Raw genomic sequence first — 18449 nt, forward strand, 5'->3', positions numbered from 1 at the left:
GTGCACACTGTGTACAAAGCACTGTACTAAGCACTTGGGAAAGTACAATATAACAACAGACACATTGCTGTGCACAACGAGCTCACAGTCTCGAGGGTGTATCCTTTGTGCTCAGAGATGATTAGGGCTTGACAGAGAAGACTTCTGCAGGGTTGATGATCTCATTCATATTTTGTCCTACTCATATATGTTACCTTTTCTATCAGTTGCATTTTGCCATTTTTGATACTTCACCTTTGTATTATGATTTTCCCATATATTCTGGGGCCACCTCTGGAGAAGAGTGCAAACAAGGTATGTATGACTGCTGTGGTTTTCCTACCGGTCACTGATCAGACCGCACTGGGTGTTAAAATGTTTGCTCCTCTCCCAGCTCACCAAAAAACCTCTTGTCTTTGTGATGCCTGGGGCAGTAGATTCAACAGAGACCCTGAATCCCTCTTTCTACTCTACTTATCTGAGAATCTGGGCTCTTTACTGACAGGTTTAGAATTCTCTTCAGAAGCACCCTGGGATCCTTGGAACTATGAGAACATTGCACACATTGCTTTAAACAAGAGGAAAATGTGTTCTTAAGTGAAGGAAAATAAATGTTTTGTGCCTGACCTTAACTCACTCCACCTAATTTGAATCAGCAGAGCCTACCAGCAGATAGAATCTAGCAAAATGCCCACAGTGTATTGAGAACTGGCCTGATGCCCAAATGATGCCACTAGATGAAATAGGCTCTCATTATCAGTTCTGATACTGAAGTAGGCCAGCAGGTGAAGTGAGATATAGAGGCAGTGGGGCCTAGTGGAAAGAGGAGGACACCGGGACTCAGGTGACTTGGATGTCCCTACCACCAGTCTACTGGGTGACCCTGGATAAGCCACTTAACCTCTGAATACTTCAGTTTCCTCATCCGTAAATCAGGGAAAAGATATTTGCTTTCCCTGTAACACTGTGAGAGACAGAGACCATGTTTGATCATTACCCTAGCCCTTGAAATAAAGTAAGTGTTTAACAAATGCCATAATTAAATAGATTAGAACAGTGCTCAGCACCTAGTAAGCACTCAATAAATACCACTGATTCAATGGTTTAGAGTCCTTCACAGAACCTTTTAAATAAAGGGCACAACTTACATTATTATCATTTGGCTCTCCTGTCTCCTGGGTACAGGGAGAACAGAGTTTCTCCCATTCAAAAGGTTATGTATAGATTTACAGAGGAGGGGAGTTGGGGGGCCACTCTATAGAGTTTTTAAAGGGCATACCCTTCCTGTAGAGACCACATTAAATAACAGTAACGATGACAGTTAAAGAAGCAGTGTGGTCTAGTGGAAAGAGCATGGGCCTGGGAGTCAGAGGACCTAGGTTGAATACTAGCTCCTACACTTACTTGCTGTGTGACCTTGGGCAAGCCACTTCATTCGTCTGCCCCTCAGGTCCTTCATCTGTAAAATGGGGATTCAGTACTGCCCGGTCTCGCTCCTATATAGACTGTGAGCCTCATGTGGGACCTAATTATCTTGTTGCTACCCCAGTACATAATAATAATGTTGGTATTTGTTAAGTGCTTACTATGTGCAGAGCACTGTTCTAAGTGCTGGGGTAGACACAGGGGAATCAGGTTGTCCCACGTGGGGCTCACAGGCTTAATCCCTATTTTACAGATAAGGTAACTGAGGCCCAGAGAAGTGAAGTGACTTGCCCACAGTCACACAGCTGACAAGTGGCAGAGCTGGGATTCGAACCCATGACCTCTGACTCCAAAGCCCGTGCTCTTGCCACTGAGCCATGCTGCTTCTCATGGCACATAGTACATGGTACATAGTACATAGTACATGGCACATAGTAAGCAATCAATCAATCAATCAATCGTTTTTACTGGGTGCTTTCCTCTGTGCAGAACACTAAACCAAATGCTTGGGAGAGTACAGTACAACAGAATTGGCAGATACATTCCCTGCCCATAATGAGCTTACAGTCTACAGGGGGACTTAACAAACACCAAAATTATTATTATTTCAGGCTCCTAGGGAATAGGCAAGAAAAAGAACAATATCACTTCCATTTCTAGTGTACGTCTCCCTTCATGGCTGGTATTCACTAAATACTGTTGATTGTTGAATGGCTAATACTTGTACCCCATTACAACAGTCAGCATATTGTGCTGTATTCTCCTAAATGCTTAGTACCATGCTCTGCCCATTGAAAGTGCTTAAGAAATACCACTGATTGATTGAGCAGTATCCAGCAAAAGACAACACTCCTACATATATCTACATCTGATATCATTGGGATTCTGTTGCCTTGATTCATAATAGTTTCTCGAAGCCATCTGAATAACCATCTGAATAGAAAATGAGCATCAACAATCAAGTGTATTGTCTCCTCTAAAGACTTTAGCCCATTACGGTGATCTACCGTTCAGCCATTAATACATTATATATCCCAGCTCGTTTCCACTTTCATATTCATTACTTCTTTAATGAAAAAAAGATATTTTTAATGGTCACAAAAACCAAGATGATTAATCTCATACCTATTAATGACATTTTTAAAACTATCTCAGACTGGAAATGTGACACTACAATCATTAAAAATCAGATTCAATTTCCAAAGGTACTAATCTAAAACTTTATACTTCTGGCAGAAACATAAAATGATATCCAGTGAGCTCAGAAGCTCTAGGGGATGGCAAATCTTAGGAGTCAAGGGCTACAAGAATAAAACGTGCTCTCCCTAGTTTGGCAAATTGAGCACAGAAAAATAACTGACAAGAGTATGACAGAGTGAATGGATTGGTTCTTTCAAGCCAGAGAAACCCCAATCCAGCAAGATCTTTTCTGTGAAACATGGATTGAAGTCTAAGAAAAGCGTAATGGCAGGAAATGGATAAAAACAACAATAAAGGTCTACTCATGCATAATGCATCCACTCTCTCTATTGGAGTTTACATCACCATCTGGTGTTTAATTATTCCCGCCTTATTCCTACCACACCGTGGTGTGCACCTAATGGAATCTCTGTGTACATTACAATAACTCAACACACAGATTCTTCGCGGCTAATTATATTATACCAGGCTCCAAAGAAAAGAAATCTTCTAAAACGCAGGGAAATTTGAAATTCTTTCTGTGGAGAAAAAAAAACTCCTTTTGCAAAATGTAACTAGGCAAAGAGAAAGTTATTTTTGCATTCCACAGAGATCTATTGTTCTTTTGGGTCTGGTTAGTTTCCTTTAACATCTGCACCACATACATTAATTATAGCTTCCAAATCCCCATCCTCATCCCACTATCATTTTTTTTTTCGGTAGAATTTGGCCAATTTCTGAACAGGCCTTGCTGTTGGATTGATTTGTAGCTTGGTTTCCTTTGTTTCACCCTGCAGAAAGGTTAACCACCATCTTTTTGCAAAGCCTTATTACATAGCCAATGCATTCTTTTTTCCCTCTTCTCGATCTATCTCCCGGAGACAATTAAATTCCAACCTGCCGTCGTAGCATCTGAAACCACAGTTCTGACACTGACCCTCATTGTGGTCAAACCCTTGCGGAAATATAAGATATTCAATTCTCCCAGAAATGGGACTGAAAAAAAGACTGTTTCCCCATCAAGAAATGACCCAGATACACACGGTACACTACATATGGAGTTCAAAGACAACTGGAAAGGAAGAGAAACTGTAGAGAAACATGGTGGGGGGGCAGGGGAGTAAGGAGAGGAACATTTCCACAGAATGCTCCATAGAGGATAAATGGGACAGTAGTTCCTAGTATTTAAGTTTCCTGATTCAAGTTTCCATTCTCCAGGACATGACGCCTCTGTTCATTTCCAGTCAACTCCTCTTGCTTGAAAGCTTCACTCTGTAAATGTTGAACCAGAACAGAGGTAAAAGTTAATTTCTTCAGTATATCCACTTTCTGCTCAATTGTAAATTTATTTTAAATGAAACAAAAATGATAGATATTTGAAAATCTTATCAGCTCAGTGAAATAGTCTTTATGTGTTTTGGTGTGGTAACGTGAGAGTTTTATAACCTTTCTGATGCACCAATTTGATTCAGCTTCTGAAAAATAATAGAGTCCCATTAAAGTTAGAATTTCAACCATGCTCATAATTTCAATTTAGAAAGAGCTCCATATTCTCAGAAAAATAGGGCAAGCCAGTCTTATGAGTTTTAACAGGAGTGTTAGCTTATTCGTGGCCTGAACATTTTAGAAAACAAAGTTGTGATACAAACTCTTCCATGGAGTGATGATTGCCTTGAGACAGGATCTACTGTGCTGTAGAGAAACAGATTTAGTTGTAATCAAGATAATCTCGTTAAAAAGTTTGCTTGCCAACTCTCTCTGCCATTTGAGATGAGTCCACTGAAATGTGTGACCTAGCAGGTGTGAAAGGAAGCCAGGGCCAATTCTGCATAGGGCTGATGAAGTTACTTGACTTATCCAGAAATGGCCCATCTGAAAAGGGGTGGATTAGGGCTGTTAGACCTGAAGGGAAATGACCATATGGGTTTTAAATGAGCATTATCTAATCAAGCTAAGCAAGTTGTTTCTGGACTTTAAGCTCATCATGGACAGGAAACGTGTCTGCCAACTTTATTGTATTGTACTCCCCCAAGTGCTTAGTTCAGTGTTCCGCACATAGTAAGCGCTCAGTCAGTACCACTGATTAATTATCTGGTTGATATTCAATACCACTAAAAGATACCAGTGGAACAGGAGGAGAGCAGGTAAAAGGAGAGCACTAAAAAGGAAAACAAGTTGTTTCTTATTTGAGATCAAAAGGTTGAAGGGAGGAAAACTTGTTTTGATGAGAAACCATTAGCCAGTTAAGAGTTTAAATATCAGCTGAAAGTACAGTGCTCTTTCATCCCAGTTATAAATTTGTTCCTCAAGAACAGGGGAGGAAAATATTCAGCTCTTGGGCCTCCAGGTGATTCACTATCAACTGTGGGATCAGTCAGTAATATTTATTGAGCAATGACTGTGTGCATAGCAATATGCTCAGTGTTCAGTAGAGTTCACCAGAGCAAAAGACTTAGTCCCTGCCATCAGTGGAGTTATAAGCCAAAAAAGAAAGAGTCAGGCAAAAATTATTTACAAATAGTGGTAACAGATCCATGTCAGGATGAAATAAATGAATAAATAATTGAATGTATATTCATACATTCCCAAGTGCTGAGGATGGGTAGAAATACCTAAATGCTATGGCTGTTGTGTTAATACAATTTGAAAAGTTAGGAATAAAACAGGGAAGGCTTCATAGAGGAGGTGGAGTTTCAGGATGGCTTTAAAGATGAGAACAGCTGTGATCCGGTGGATTTAAATGGAGAAGGAACTCTAGGCAGGGAGAAGGAAGGGAGCAAGGTGTTCGAGATACCAGAGTAGAGAACGAGATAGAGTTTGAGCCATTAGAAGAGAAACTGTAGAACAGTGACAGTAAGTTGATGAGCACTGAAGATAAATCTGTGCTCCCAATTTGGATGGTGGAGGAAAGAGAGCACTGCTGCCTGTGGTGGCTCAGAACTCTCTTGCATTGAGAAGCAGTATGATCTAGTAGAAAGAGCAAGGGGCTAGGGGTCAGGGGATCTGGGTTCTAATCCCGGGTCCACCACTTGTCTGTTGATTGACCTTGGGCAAGTCACTTCACTTCTCTGTGCCTCAGTTTCCTCATTTGCAAAATTGGGATTCCATATCTGGTATCCCTCCTACTTGGACTACAAGCCCCATCTAGGACCTGATTATCTGGTACCTTCCCCATTGTTTAGTACAGTGCTTGGCACATAGTAAGTGCTTAACAAATACCACCCTTATTATTATTGTTATTATTGTATTCCCCCAAATTCTTAGTTCAGAGCTCTGCACACAGTAAGTGCTTAATAAATACCATTGATTATTGATTGATTGACTGAGCTTGCTGTGGGTGCAGCCCCATGCAATGGCCCCCAGAGGAACTGGACAGAATAGGGGTCTTGTTACTTACAGGAACACATTTGACATCATCAAGACCCTACTATACTCACAAGCATTCCAAGAGGCCTTTGCAAACTTAGCTCTTACTTTCCTGTCTTCCTTTCTGCATTGCCTATGCACTTCGGTATGTCCCCCTTAAGCACTTTGATATTTTCCACTCCCCAAGTACTTATGTACAAATCCAACAGTAACTCATTTAATATCTGTCTCTCATTCTAGACTGTAACATCCCCGTGGGGAAGGAGCCTCTGCCTTCTCTTTCATATTGTGCTCTCCCAAATGCTTATTTCAGTGTAGTCTGTACCCTGGGCATTGTACTGAGCTCTTGGGAGAGTTCAGTAGTATAGAGAGACAGATTCTCAAGGAATGTACAATCAATGAATGCATTGGTTATAGGCTTAAAACTCTTAGGATATGATATGGGTGGGAATTTACTGTCACCTCTCAAATGTCCCTTCTGCCTTCCCTCACTCTTCTTTCAACAGCCTGCGTCACCTCTCCCAAAGTATGGAAAACTGCAAAATATGGTTTGCTTCTACATGGTAATCAGTTGAGGGGAGAAGTTATAATATCTTGAGCCTTGGACTCAATAGTGAAAGTTTTTATGGCAATAGTAATAATAGTAATGATGATGATGAAGTTGATGATGATGCCTATTCCTTTTCCCATCATATGATGTGAAGTTGAATAAGATTAGGTTTCTAAAGTACTTGGGGCTCCTTAGAGAGAGGCACAGTGTAAACACAGCATTTTATTGCTAATTAAGCATTTATGTATATTTGGAATATTGTTGCAAATGAACCCTGTTCAATTTGTGTTTGCACATAAGGCTCTGCTCCACTCATCACTGTTGTGAAGTTCTTTCTCATGTGCCTCCTCATCAGTACGGTTGCTGTACAAGCAGTCAGTGACTCACTCATAGCGCTTTAGAGGCTCTCTGGAATGCTGGACCCCAAGATGCGATATTTCAGTTCTTCCCCATTTCTGCGTTTTGAGCAAAGTGTTTCCATGGTAGTGGAAAACATAATTACCTTATAATCAAGAACTGCATTTTAATGCAGTTATAAGCCTCCACAGCAATGCAAGCTTCTAATCTAAACTATTCCCCAGATGAACTATTTTATGAAGTGTCATCTGCATGTATGTTATTAATTTTCTCTTCATAATCTTAGGCCTCATTAACCTATCTCAAATTATATTTCTTTTTTATATAAAAGGAATTATTAAGGTGGAATACTCAGAAATGCATTCACTAAAAATATTCCATCTACTTCCATTTTGATCAAGAAACTATAGGGCAGTGTTAATGAAGAGAGGAAGTGAGTTGCACAGAGGGAGACATTTTGAAACCAAGATCTGTTAGTTTCCTAATATGGAGAGATCACCCTTTCAATTTTCTTAATTTGAAGGTCAGGCCAGCCCATTTGGTTTAAGTAGAGATGCAAAGAAAGCAGAGGTTGTCTCTCTGGATCACTGCTGAGGACTCTGATTGGCTCAGAGACCAATCCCTAGCATTAATTGGCTGGGAGGTTTGCGACCTGACAGAAAAAGTGGGAGGAGGAGGAGGGGAAAGGAGGAAAAAGAGCAGCACAGGGATGCAAGAATATTTGGTCTTGAGTACCAAGAACTACCCAGAAATGCTGGGGCAGAAGAGGCACAAAACCAGCCCATAGGGAGAAAGAATGAGTCCACTGTGAGAATCAGAAGTTGGCATAGGAACATGATCTGAGGAGAGAACAAGAGAACACACACACACACACACACACACACACACAGAAATAAAGACCTCAGTCCTACTTTGGCCCTGCCAATGGGCTTGTCAACCTCTGAGATGAATCCTCCTTTCCTGTATGAGCTTTCATAATACTTTTCGGGGGCCATATGAAGTTCCCATCCCCATTCCAAAATGACTGTGCTTAGCTGGACAGGGTGCCGGGGATAGAGGTGGCTGAAGAAAAGGAAGAATACCCCAAACATGGCCACAGTAACTGAGGCATTCTCACCTACAGGCTAGACCAAGCAAGAGTCAAACTTGGCTAATCTCTCAGCAAAGAGATTGACCATTTCTGGCCTAAGGACATAAATTCTTCTTTGAAGTTGCACATTTTTCTGAAGCTTTTGTGTTGTTTATATCACTTCTTCAGCTGATTACTGGGAGTTGGTGAAAAATAACTCAGGAATAAATATATCAGCAATTGTGTTTGTAATGATTACAAAGCATCCCATCCAAAATATTTCTGAATTCAGAGAAAATGATGTGTTTTAATTACTTCCCAATCCCAGAATGCAATGTAGCTAGCATTGAGAACTAGGAATGAGCTCTGTATCTTTGGTATTACCAAATACCTCAAGCCTCAGGCTGGTCCCTGTATTTATTTTATGTCTCCTTAGAAGTGATCTTGTTTTGATAATAGGAGATGTTGAGATGGCCAGCCATGAGAAAGTACTAAAGGTTAAAGGCACTAAAGTACTTGTTTGTCCATTGAAGTTCAAATAACTTTCCTCCTGTGCTGTACTTCACATTTCATTCTTTTATTATTGGCACAGTCAGAAAATACATCTCATTCCCATTGATCATTACAGCTCATGTCATGAGGATAGACATTTTAGAATACTCAAGTATAAATCAACTACACACCAACCAGCCTCAAAAACTAATATAAACAGTGAGTGCTCTGTGGATAGTAACTCAATTATATATGTGGACAAGCAACAGAAGGCAAGTCAATATATCCATAATCTTTTAACGCTATACGTGAAGCGAATAAGGAAAAGGGGGAATGTTCCATTTGGAAGAGATGGGACAAACAAGAAAGGCAATAATTGTTTATAACTTCGAATTGAGGCTATGCTGGATCTTGAACTAATTTTTATTCTACTTCTAAATCACAGGGCTTCCCATAAAGGAAGTTCATGATATAATAGAGGATCAATCCATCGCTTACTATGTGCTTACTATATACTTCTATGTGCAGAGGTACTAAGCACTTGGGAAAGTATAATACAACAGAATTAGCAGACAGGTTCCTGGCTCATAATGAGCAGTCTAGAGGGGGAGACAGACATTAATATGAATAAATAAGTAATTTATAATATATGATTTAAAGTCACATATATAAATGCTGTGGCATTGGAGGTGGGGAGAATAACAAGTGTCCAAAGGTCACAGATTGAGGTGCATAGACAATGCAGAAGAAAGAGCAAGCCAGGGGAAAGAGGGCTTTATCAGGGAAGGCATCTTGGAGGAGATGGGGCCTTATTAATGCTTTGAAGGTGGAGAGGTTACTGGTCTGGCAAATATGAGCAGGAAGGGAGTTCCAGGCTAGGAGGATGACATGGGAAAGGGAGAGGTAGTTGAGATAAATGAGATCAGGGATCAGTGAGTAAACTGGCTCTAGAGGAGCAGAGTGTGTGGGTTGTATGATTTGGGCTGTAGTAGAAGATTAGCAAGGTGAGGTAGGGTAGGGTGATTTGACTGAGTGCTTTAAAGCCAAAGGTAAGGATGATGATAGTTTCCTTAAGGCTCTGGGTTCTGTTCAATGTTTTCAATATATCCATCAATCAGTAAATCAATGGAAATTACTGAGTGCTTACTCTCTTACTATGTGCAGAGCACTGTACTAATTGGTCTTGTTTTATGCTGTTGAGTCATCTCCAACCCATAGCAACTCCATGAACACTTCTCTCCCAGAATGCCCCACCTCCATCTGCAATTGTTCTGATATTGTATCCGTAATATTCTTGGTAAAAAGTGGTTTACCATTGCCTTCATCTACACAGTAAACCTGAGTCTCTGCCCTCAACTCTCTCCCTCGCTGCTGCCGCCCAGCATGGATGAGTTTTGACTTGTAGCAGATTGCCTTTCACTCACCAACCACTGCCCAAGCTAGGAATGGAATGGGTATTCCTCTGCTTGACTCTTCCTCCTGTAGGTGAGACTGGTAGAATACTGGAAAATCTTCACATGCAATCCTGAAAGGATACTGTAATAAGTGTCTGGGAGAATACAATACTGTTGGTAGGCATGATCCCTTTGTTGACTGTTTTTATCATCCTCAAACTGATTTCCTTTAAATGGTTGAGGATTCCTCTTCTATGTCCAAAGCTTCTTATTATCTGTTACCGATTTGTACATTCCAAGCGCTTAGTACAGTGCTCTGCACATAGTAAGTGCTCAATAAATACTATTGAATGAATGAATTACATTTATATTTAGAAATATATGAATAGAATTTGAACAAGCATATATACATAATGCTGAGGATGTGTATTAGTAAATATGAAGAGAATATTCTTCTGTTAGGTGCAGTTCATAGGATGACATCCCTATACTTCTCCCAGATTATTTCTGGTTGTAAATTATACCTCAGGAGAGAGTTAAGCATTTAGTAAGAAGTTGCAAATGCCTTATTGTCCCAGCATGTGATCTTGCATACTACATCTGGAATTTACTGTTGTTACGCTAGACATGTGAAAGAGTTCATTCAGCTACCATAAAGTCTGACATACACCCACTGACACATTCAGGAAAGTTGTGACCTACTGCAAAGATTCTGGGGCTGGGAGTCAGAGGACTTAAGTTATCTGTGCCTCAGTTTCTTCAACTGTAGAATGGGGATTAAATACCTGTTTCCTATCCTATTTAGAATATGAACCCTATGTGGACAGGGTCTGTATCCAACCTAATTAACTCTTATCTACCCTGGCCCTTGGGGTAAATAACAACAGTGTTTGACATTCAGTACATTTAACAAATACCATAAAAAAAACCCTAAACAGTTCCTCTGGCTTCCAGCACTCTTCCACTAAATCACTCTGCTTTCCCTAAAGGTGCTTTTTCAAAGGAATCACCTTATCTGGAAGATGAGTGAGAGAAGAGGAGAACCACATAAACTGGGAGGGAAGAATAAAAAGCATAAAAATATAATGAAGTGCAGTGTCAAATGATGGAACTTGGTACCGGACTGTCAGATTAAAAAGACAAGCCTGGCATGCAGAAATCAGGAAAGGGGTGACTCACTTTGAGGAAAAGTTATGTAAAGATCAAGATACAGGGAAGGAAGTTCAAAAACAGTGCTTGTATGGGGAAATATCAGCCTGTATCATAAGCATTTAATCTCACCTGTAAACAGTGGTCTTCTATATTTGTTTTCCAAGCTGCATTCACAAGCATAGATGGAATTTCATTTAGAATAGCATAATATACATGTGTATATTTCATGTAATGAAAGCATAAGTACTATATGAAGTTGACTACCTTTCTTGACTTAGAATGGGAACTCACCAACCTGTCTTGGTTTCATCTGACCCTTATCACATTGAGGACAGCCAGTGATTTATTTATTATTAAATCCATAGTAAAGGGAACTGCATAAATGACTACAATTTATTCCGAATGTACCAACTCATTTTGTAAAATTGGACAGGAGTAGTCAGCAAAGTAGTTTTTTTCAGCTACTTTCTGCTTTCAAACCCAGTTGAGACTATTTAAATGGGAAAAAGGGTCCTCCTCCATCTCAATATTCTACCATCTCATTTTGACTGTAAAAAGTTTCCTATTCTTGTTAGGTTGGGCCCATTGGTTTCTTCACAGAATTTAAATTTTCAACTTTAATCACTTGCCTGTGTAATTTGATGTACCACAAGATGATGTTATGTCTGTGTTTGAGACAAATCTAATTATGAAGTCTTGATTTGTGTAATGTGAAAGAAATTATTTCCACTTTCTGTACCTTGCAAACAGATCAATTTTCTCATTATGCCTTTGCATCCTTTCTGATTGCTTTCAGTTTCCATCTCCTGTATGGTTTTCATCAAGTCAAACCTGGTCTCTTGCTTACATGTACTCATATATGTCCCAAGTGGAAATCATTGTACATAATGACAAATGTTAACAGCTAAAAATTATATTATATTAGTGAGAGTTTATGTTTTGTTCTTACTGGAAAGATGTAGGATTTAATAGACATGCTAGGTATCAATACTGGACTTCCTACGCAAAGATCCTTCTTGCAAATGTCAGCATTTACAAAGAGCAAACTGGGGAGATGGGTTTTCAAGGGATGACAATAGGAAATGAAGAGGAAGTGGGTGGGATCATTCATTTTAGGAGCAAAGCTTCTGATAAAAGGCCTTAAAAGCTCTAGCCCATAACAAAAGGAGTTATGGGGTGGTGGATAATTTTCCCACAGATCTTTTGTCCTTTGATGTGTTTGATGCACAAATAAAAAATGTGAGGGGAGAGTATGCCCAGTGTTTTCATGTTTACAAAGCAAGGAGGTAAAGAGAATGTGTTTCAGCATGTAAAGTCAAGCAGAGGCTAGATAAAAGACACTTTCTGAGGGGAACTCATGGCAAACCTATTGGAGAATATCCAAATGCTGTTTTGGAGGCTAGCTTTTAAGCATTAAAACATTTTCTAAGCAACCAACCCATTTATACTCCCTATGCAAAATATACATCTGTGAAAGTTCACTTGATATATATGTATTTTCCCCTTAATCTTAATGGTGCCAAAAATAGGTGTGACCAAAGTATGGGACTATATCATAAGAAAAAAAGTAACAGGGAAAACAAAATGATGGAAGGCTAAATAGGCATATGAAGTCAGAAGAGGAAGAAAAAACCTTTTCTTTGGCTGTTTTTGATTTTGCATAGACTCTAGCATTAGTAACAATATCAGTTTAATAGCCTTTCACCTATAAGTTTCTACAGGTAAAATTATATTCATAGGCACTCTCCTTTCTTTCCAATTCTTTCTCTTTCTCTCCTCTCTTCTCCCTTTCCTCTTCCTTTCCTCCCTCTCTCCTACTTTTCTTCCTTTCAGTTTTCATTCTCTTGCACAGTGCCTCTCTGTCTTCCTTATTCTCTGTCTCTATCTCTGTCTCCTTCTCTCCCATCCTCTCACCCTCTTTCTTTTATCCTTCTTTCTCTGTTAATGAGGGGAATTCCACGTAATTGAGCAGGCTGATTAGCATACCTTGCCTTAGAGTGCTCCCTTGAATCGACACAAAAACTTAACTTAATGACTTTTGAGGTAGCTGTTCCCTGATTTGCTCCGGGCTAGCATTTTCTGGCTTCCTTCTACTAAAGCACCAAGGTACAGTCAGAGAGAAAACACAACTTAGAACAAGAGCTCGTGAAAGTAAGAGAAAATCCCTGGGGATGATTGGTTCAGTCAAATGTTAAGAGAATATTCTGTGTGCCTGTCAGGTACCTTGAAAGTCTCCAACTAGTAATTTGGATTCGCTTCATTATAGCCACTGAAGTATCTTTAACAGAGACAGAAAGGAGAGTGGAGAGCCAGAAAAAAGAGTAATAACCCTTAAATGATGAAACCTCTCTCATAATACAACTACAGAAGTATCAAACAACGATTCAGCAAATGACAACACAAGCCCAAGATGAACATAAAGCCTATTGGAAGGCAGAGAAGAGAGACAGAGGCATTAGACCAAAGATATATTAGGTACGTCTTACTGTTGAAACTTTCCACATTGTCTCACTCTTATGAAATTAGAGTTGGTTTCTTCCATTTGGAAATCAAGGCAACCTGCAAAAGCAAAGGCATCCACTTGCTGAGTTCACTTTGCAATTTAAACCTAGAAAATTGACATCTGTGTTATCTAGTATGCCCAGATAAATATGTTCCTCATCTGAGAGTAGGAAGCAGAGGCAGTATGATCCAGTAGAAAATAATATGGGATTGAGAGTCAGAAGTCCCAGGTTCTAATCCCAGCTCTGCCACCATCCAGTTGGGTGACTTTGAACTTGTCACTTGACTTTTCTTTTCCTCATTTCGTCATCTATAAAATAACTGACTCTCCTCTCTCAGACTCTGATCCCTGAGTCAGTCAATTGTATTTTAGAGTGTTTACTGTGTGCAGAGCACCATACTAAATGCTTGGGAGAGTACAAGACAACAATAAACAGGCACATTCCCTCCCCACAAAGAGTTTACAGTCTAGAGACTCTTTAGTAGAATCATAATTTTATCTGATTTGTTTATCTTGCATCTAGCTCAGAGTTTGGCCCATACCAAGTGACTAATAAATAAGCAGTTTGGAGCAGAGACCAATCAATTTTACTCTAGCCTCTCTAAAGGATTGAATTGGGAAACATGTGGCATTAAAATGTTTATATGGTAAATATATATTCATCAGTCTGTTTTTAAAAAAGAGCAATACGTGCAGGGACAGTGCAGAAGAAATGTCCACAGGAGGTCTCATATTGGTGAGGAGAGAATTTTTTTAAAAAGATCTGGACTTTTGCCCAGAGGGTCACCTTGAGCTATTGCTGAACCACTCCCTTCATCTCTTGTATTCACAACCACTCTTGTCTCTGCTCTCCTTCACAAAGGAGCTTCCAGCTCTCTGCTGTTTTCCCTCCAAGAAAACCACATACTTTGTAACCAAAGGGAAATAGATTAAGAGCTAAAAGCTTACTTTGAATGATACGTAGATCCAATTGCCATTTCACTCAAAACATGAACTTAATTAGGTACCACGAAGCCAATGCAACTGTGTGGACAGAAATTCCTCCTTTCTGTCATTATAGATGAGCAAGATGTCAACTTTTCATTTATCTAAGAGTGCTCTAATTTGGTGGGCTGATCCTTTCCCTTAATATTACCAGTTCAAGCATTCACTCTTTGAATCAAGGTGCAATGTGGCCAAGACTGCATAAGGTAGTAGGTAGAGGACAGAAAGGCATTTCTAATGGGAATAGCTTGGGATCAGCTGATTTGTTCCATTTTAGTTTGTAGAATGGGGCAGAAGATGAATGTTTGGATAGATTTGGGTTGCATTTTCTAGTGATTTTCATATAAATGAAACCACCGTGGACGTATGTGGGGCTTTGTTTTCTATCCAAATATGCTGAATATATTTGTTCTAGTGGGAGTAATAATAGTGACATTTATTTTAATTGACAGTATAAGCTGGACAGGACATGTGTCTTTTGCCTCTGTTGTACTTTCCCAACCTTTTAGTACAGTGCTCTTTGCATACCCTAAGGGCTCAATTAATACAACCTATTGATTCTTTGTAGTTTCACAAATGCCTATGGAAACATCTTTAAACTCTATTACATTACTTCTCCCTACCTGTAATACCAAATTGCATAGCATAAACACATGCAATGGGAAAACTGGATATGCTCTCTTTGCCACCTCCCAATAGATGCCCTTTCCCACTTCAGAAGGAAGGATAAAATGGAAGAGGCGGCAATCTATGAGGTCAAATTGTGTTTGGTTACGTTCAAAGGAGAGACAGACATTGAGCCCATGGTCCTGCTGCATTTGGAATCAGGTCCCAGTGTTCACCTCTTGATCCTAAACCATCCCATAGTGAGATTTTGCACTGGGGAGATTCACACAAAACAGTGGAAAATGCTGAAGTGCTATGTTACATGCTGAGTTTTCTCAGTGGTTATGGGACATAGCTGTCGCTAGCAGGTATGTTTTTATAATGTAATGAGAATCCAATTCATGACAAATGTGTCTAGCCTTCCAAACCACAAAAATGTGCTGCTTTGTTTTTGTTCATTGAGTGTGTAGCCCGGGAAAATCACTGATTGACATTTTCATCTTATGCCCCCCTAAGGATTTCATTTCAAAGTAGTTTTCAAAGGAAACAAAGCCCCCTGTCTAAAGAAAACCCAAACAACCTTTTGGACTTGGAGTACATTGTGAGAAGATTATTCAAAGACAGGAGCATTCTACTCTCTAAAGCCTCCAATGCTCATCAACCATCTTCTTCCTTTCTGGGTTTAGGGCTCTCTTGAATGTCTGATGGTGCCTTGATGAGATGGGACAATTGTCTTCTCCCCATAAAACCATCCTCAGTGCACATTCCTGGGACTGACTAATGGCTCATCCAGCCACTGGCTACAGGATGCTGGGAGGAACCGTGTAATGGTCGCCCTCCCAGAGATATATTCTACTTTCAGGATGGACCATCTAAGCAGCATGGCATAGTGGAGAGAAAATGGGTCTGGGAGCTGGAAAGTTGTGGGTTTTAATCCCAGCTCCACCACTTGTCTGCTGTGTGATCTTGGGAAAATCTTTTCACTTCTCTGGGCCTCAGTTACCTCATCTGTAAAATGGGGATTCAGACTGTGAGTCCCATATGGGACAAGGACTGTGTCCAACTTGATTTGCTCATATTCACCCTGCCAAGGTTAGAACTGTGTCTGGCACAAAGTAAGCATTTAATAAATACCAGAATTATTATTATGATTACCACTCACTTTTCCCTGCTAGCTCTTTTAGATTGCTAAATTTTTGTTTGTGTATATGTACTAACAATTTGGGAGACAAGACATGATCTCTGTCCTCAAGGAGGAGAAGCAGCGTGGCTCAGTGGAAAGAGCATGGGCTTTGGAGTCAGGGCTCATGAGCTCGAATCCCAGCTCTGCCACTTGTCGGCTGTGTGACTGTGGGCAAGTCACTTAACTTCTCTGTGCCTCAGTTCCCTCATCTGTAAAATGGGGATTAAGACTGTGAGCCCCATGTGGGACAACCTGATTCCCCTATGTCTACCCCAGCGCTTAGAACAGTGCTCGGCACATAGTAAGCGCTTAACAAATACCAACATTATTATTACCTTCATCTGAAGAATACTGACACTCTGCTGCAGTGATCCTCTTAACAACACTGGTGTTTGTTAAGTGCTTACTATGTGCCAAACACTGTACCAAGTGCTGAGGTAGACACAAGATAATCAGGTTTGACACAGTCCTTGTCACACATAGGGCTCACAGTCTAAATGAGGTATTGAATCCCTTTTTCACAGATGAGGAAAATGAGGCATAGAGATTTTAAGTGACTTGCCCAAGGTCATCCAGTGGTAGAATGAGAATTAGAAACCACATCCTCAGAGTCCAGGACCCCTTCTCTTTCCATTAGGCCATCTTAGTGTCTTGTCTTGTCATGCTGTCAAATCATCTCCGACCCATAGTGAAGCCATGGACACATCTTTCCAAGAAAGCCCCACTTCTATCTACAATCATTCTGGTGGTGTAAAGTTATCTTGGTAAAAATACGCTAGTGGTTTAACATTGTCTCCTTCCATGATCCTTAGTGTACTGGGGAATAATTAGGGAAAGATTTTGAAGGAGGTGAGGTTTTAAGAGGGCATCAAATTTAAGCATAGCTGTGGTCTCTCAGATTTGGGCAGGGAAAGAATTGCAAAGCTGGGGGAGTAGACTGAGTGAGAGGACAGAGGTGGAAGAGTCAAGAGTGAGAGAGTTAGAGGGTTGTTTTGGGAGGAGCAGAGTGTGTTAGGAATAGCAGGTGAAGGAAGCAGATAGGTAAGGAATGCAGAGTTGGAGGAGAGCCTTGAAGCCAATCTACTGCAGAGGAGGACAAAGTGGATAGTCCTAATCCTATTCTCCCTCCTACTTAGACTGGAATCCTCATGTGGGATGGGGACTGTATCCTACCTAACTTTTATCTTCACCATCACTTAAAAGAGTGCTTGACATATAATAAGCACTTAACGTATGCCATAATAATACTGGCAGCACATACACACACACGCACAAGCACACGCACACACAAATAGTGGAGAAGCTGTTAGTTAGATAATGCAGCCCACTGAGCTCAAATGAGCTGATGCTGCTGGAAAATACATTCTTTAATTCTCCTATCTCGTTCTAGCCAAGGGGTGTATTAAAATAGATGTTTTGGAGTAACTGAGTGCTTTCTTGTGCTACACGGATACACACACTCACACACAAATGTATACGTACAAAGCACTCTCCCTATACATATATACGCTCAGACATATATGGCTTTCCTTTTGGTTCAAAGATGCTGCTCCTAATGTAGACATTTTCTATGTTTGCAGGTGTGGAGTAATGTGTAGATGACAATCTCTTCCTTCCATATGATGCTCATATAAGGTTAGTCTCTTGCTGCATGGTTGCCTTGACTCTCTATAGCTTCTCTGTCTCAGTTTCCCACTTTATTTCAAGCCTCTGTTCCAAGATAGTCACCACATGTCTATTGCTGGATACCTTTGTAGTTGATCAGCTGCTGTTTTCCAAAGGCACTGTTTCCTAATGGCTTTTCCAATGGTCCATGGCTATTTTTGAAAGAATGGTGTTTTTTAAGTGCTTACTATGGATCAGGCACTGTACTAAGTTCAGGGACAGATAGATAGAAGATGATCAGGTTCGACAGAGTCCACATCCCACATGGGGCTCATGGTCTAAATCCCCATTTTACAGATGAGGTAACTGAGGCACAGAGAAGTTAAGTGACTTACCAAGTTTACACAGCAAACAATTGGCAGATCCGGTATCAGAGCCCAGGTCTCTGACTCCCAGTCTCCTGACTATTCCATTTTGTCCAGATTTTTACTCCATTGGGTTTATGAAGAAGACTGACCTATGGAAAGAGCCCAGAATTGGGAGAGAAGACCTGGGTTCTAATTCTGCCTCCGTCACTTGCCTGCTTGGGAAAATGACTTGTCTTC

The 18449-nt window shown here is 40.3% G+C and overlaps 1 long non-coding RNA gene across 1 annotated transcript; it reads right to left on the reverse strand.

Annotated features, from left to right (window-relative positions):
- Positions 1 to 2473: 2473 nt before the first annotated feature.
- LOC114805722 lies at positions 2474 to 13525 on the reverse strand. Its single transcript, XR_003753750.1, has 2 exons — positions 13450 to 13525; positions 2474 to 3855 (listed from the first exon to the last, which is right to left on the reverse strand). It is a non-coding gene; the product is annotated as an uncharacterized LOC114805722 (long non-coding RNA).
- Between the last annotated feature and the right edge of the window lie 4924 nt (positions 13526 to 18449).

Source organism: Ornithorhynchus anatinus, chromosome 19 (assembly GCF_004115215.2).
Source record: "Ornithorhynchus anatinus isolate Pmale09 chromosome 19, mOrnAna1.pri.v4, whole genome shotgun sequence".
Lineage (NCBI taxonomy): Eukaryota > Metazoa > Chordata > Mammalia > Monotremata > Ornithorhynchidae > Ornithorhynchus > Ornithorhynchus anatinus.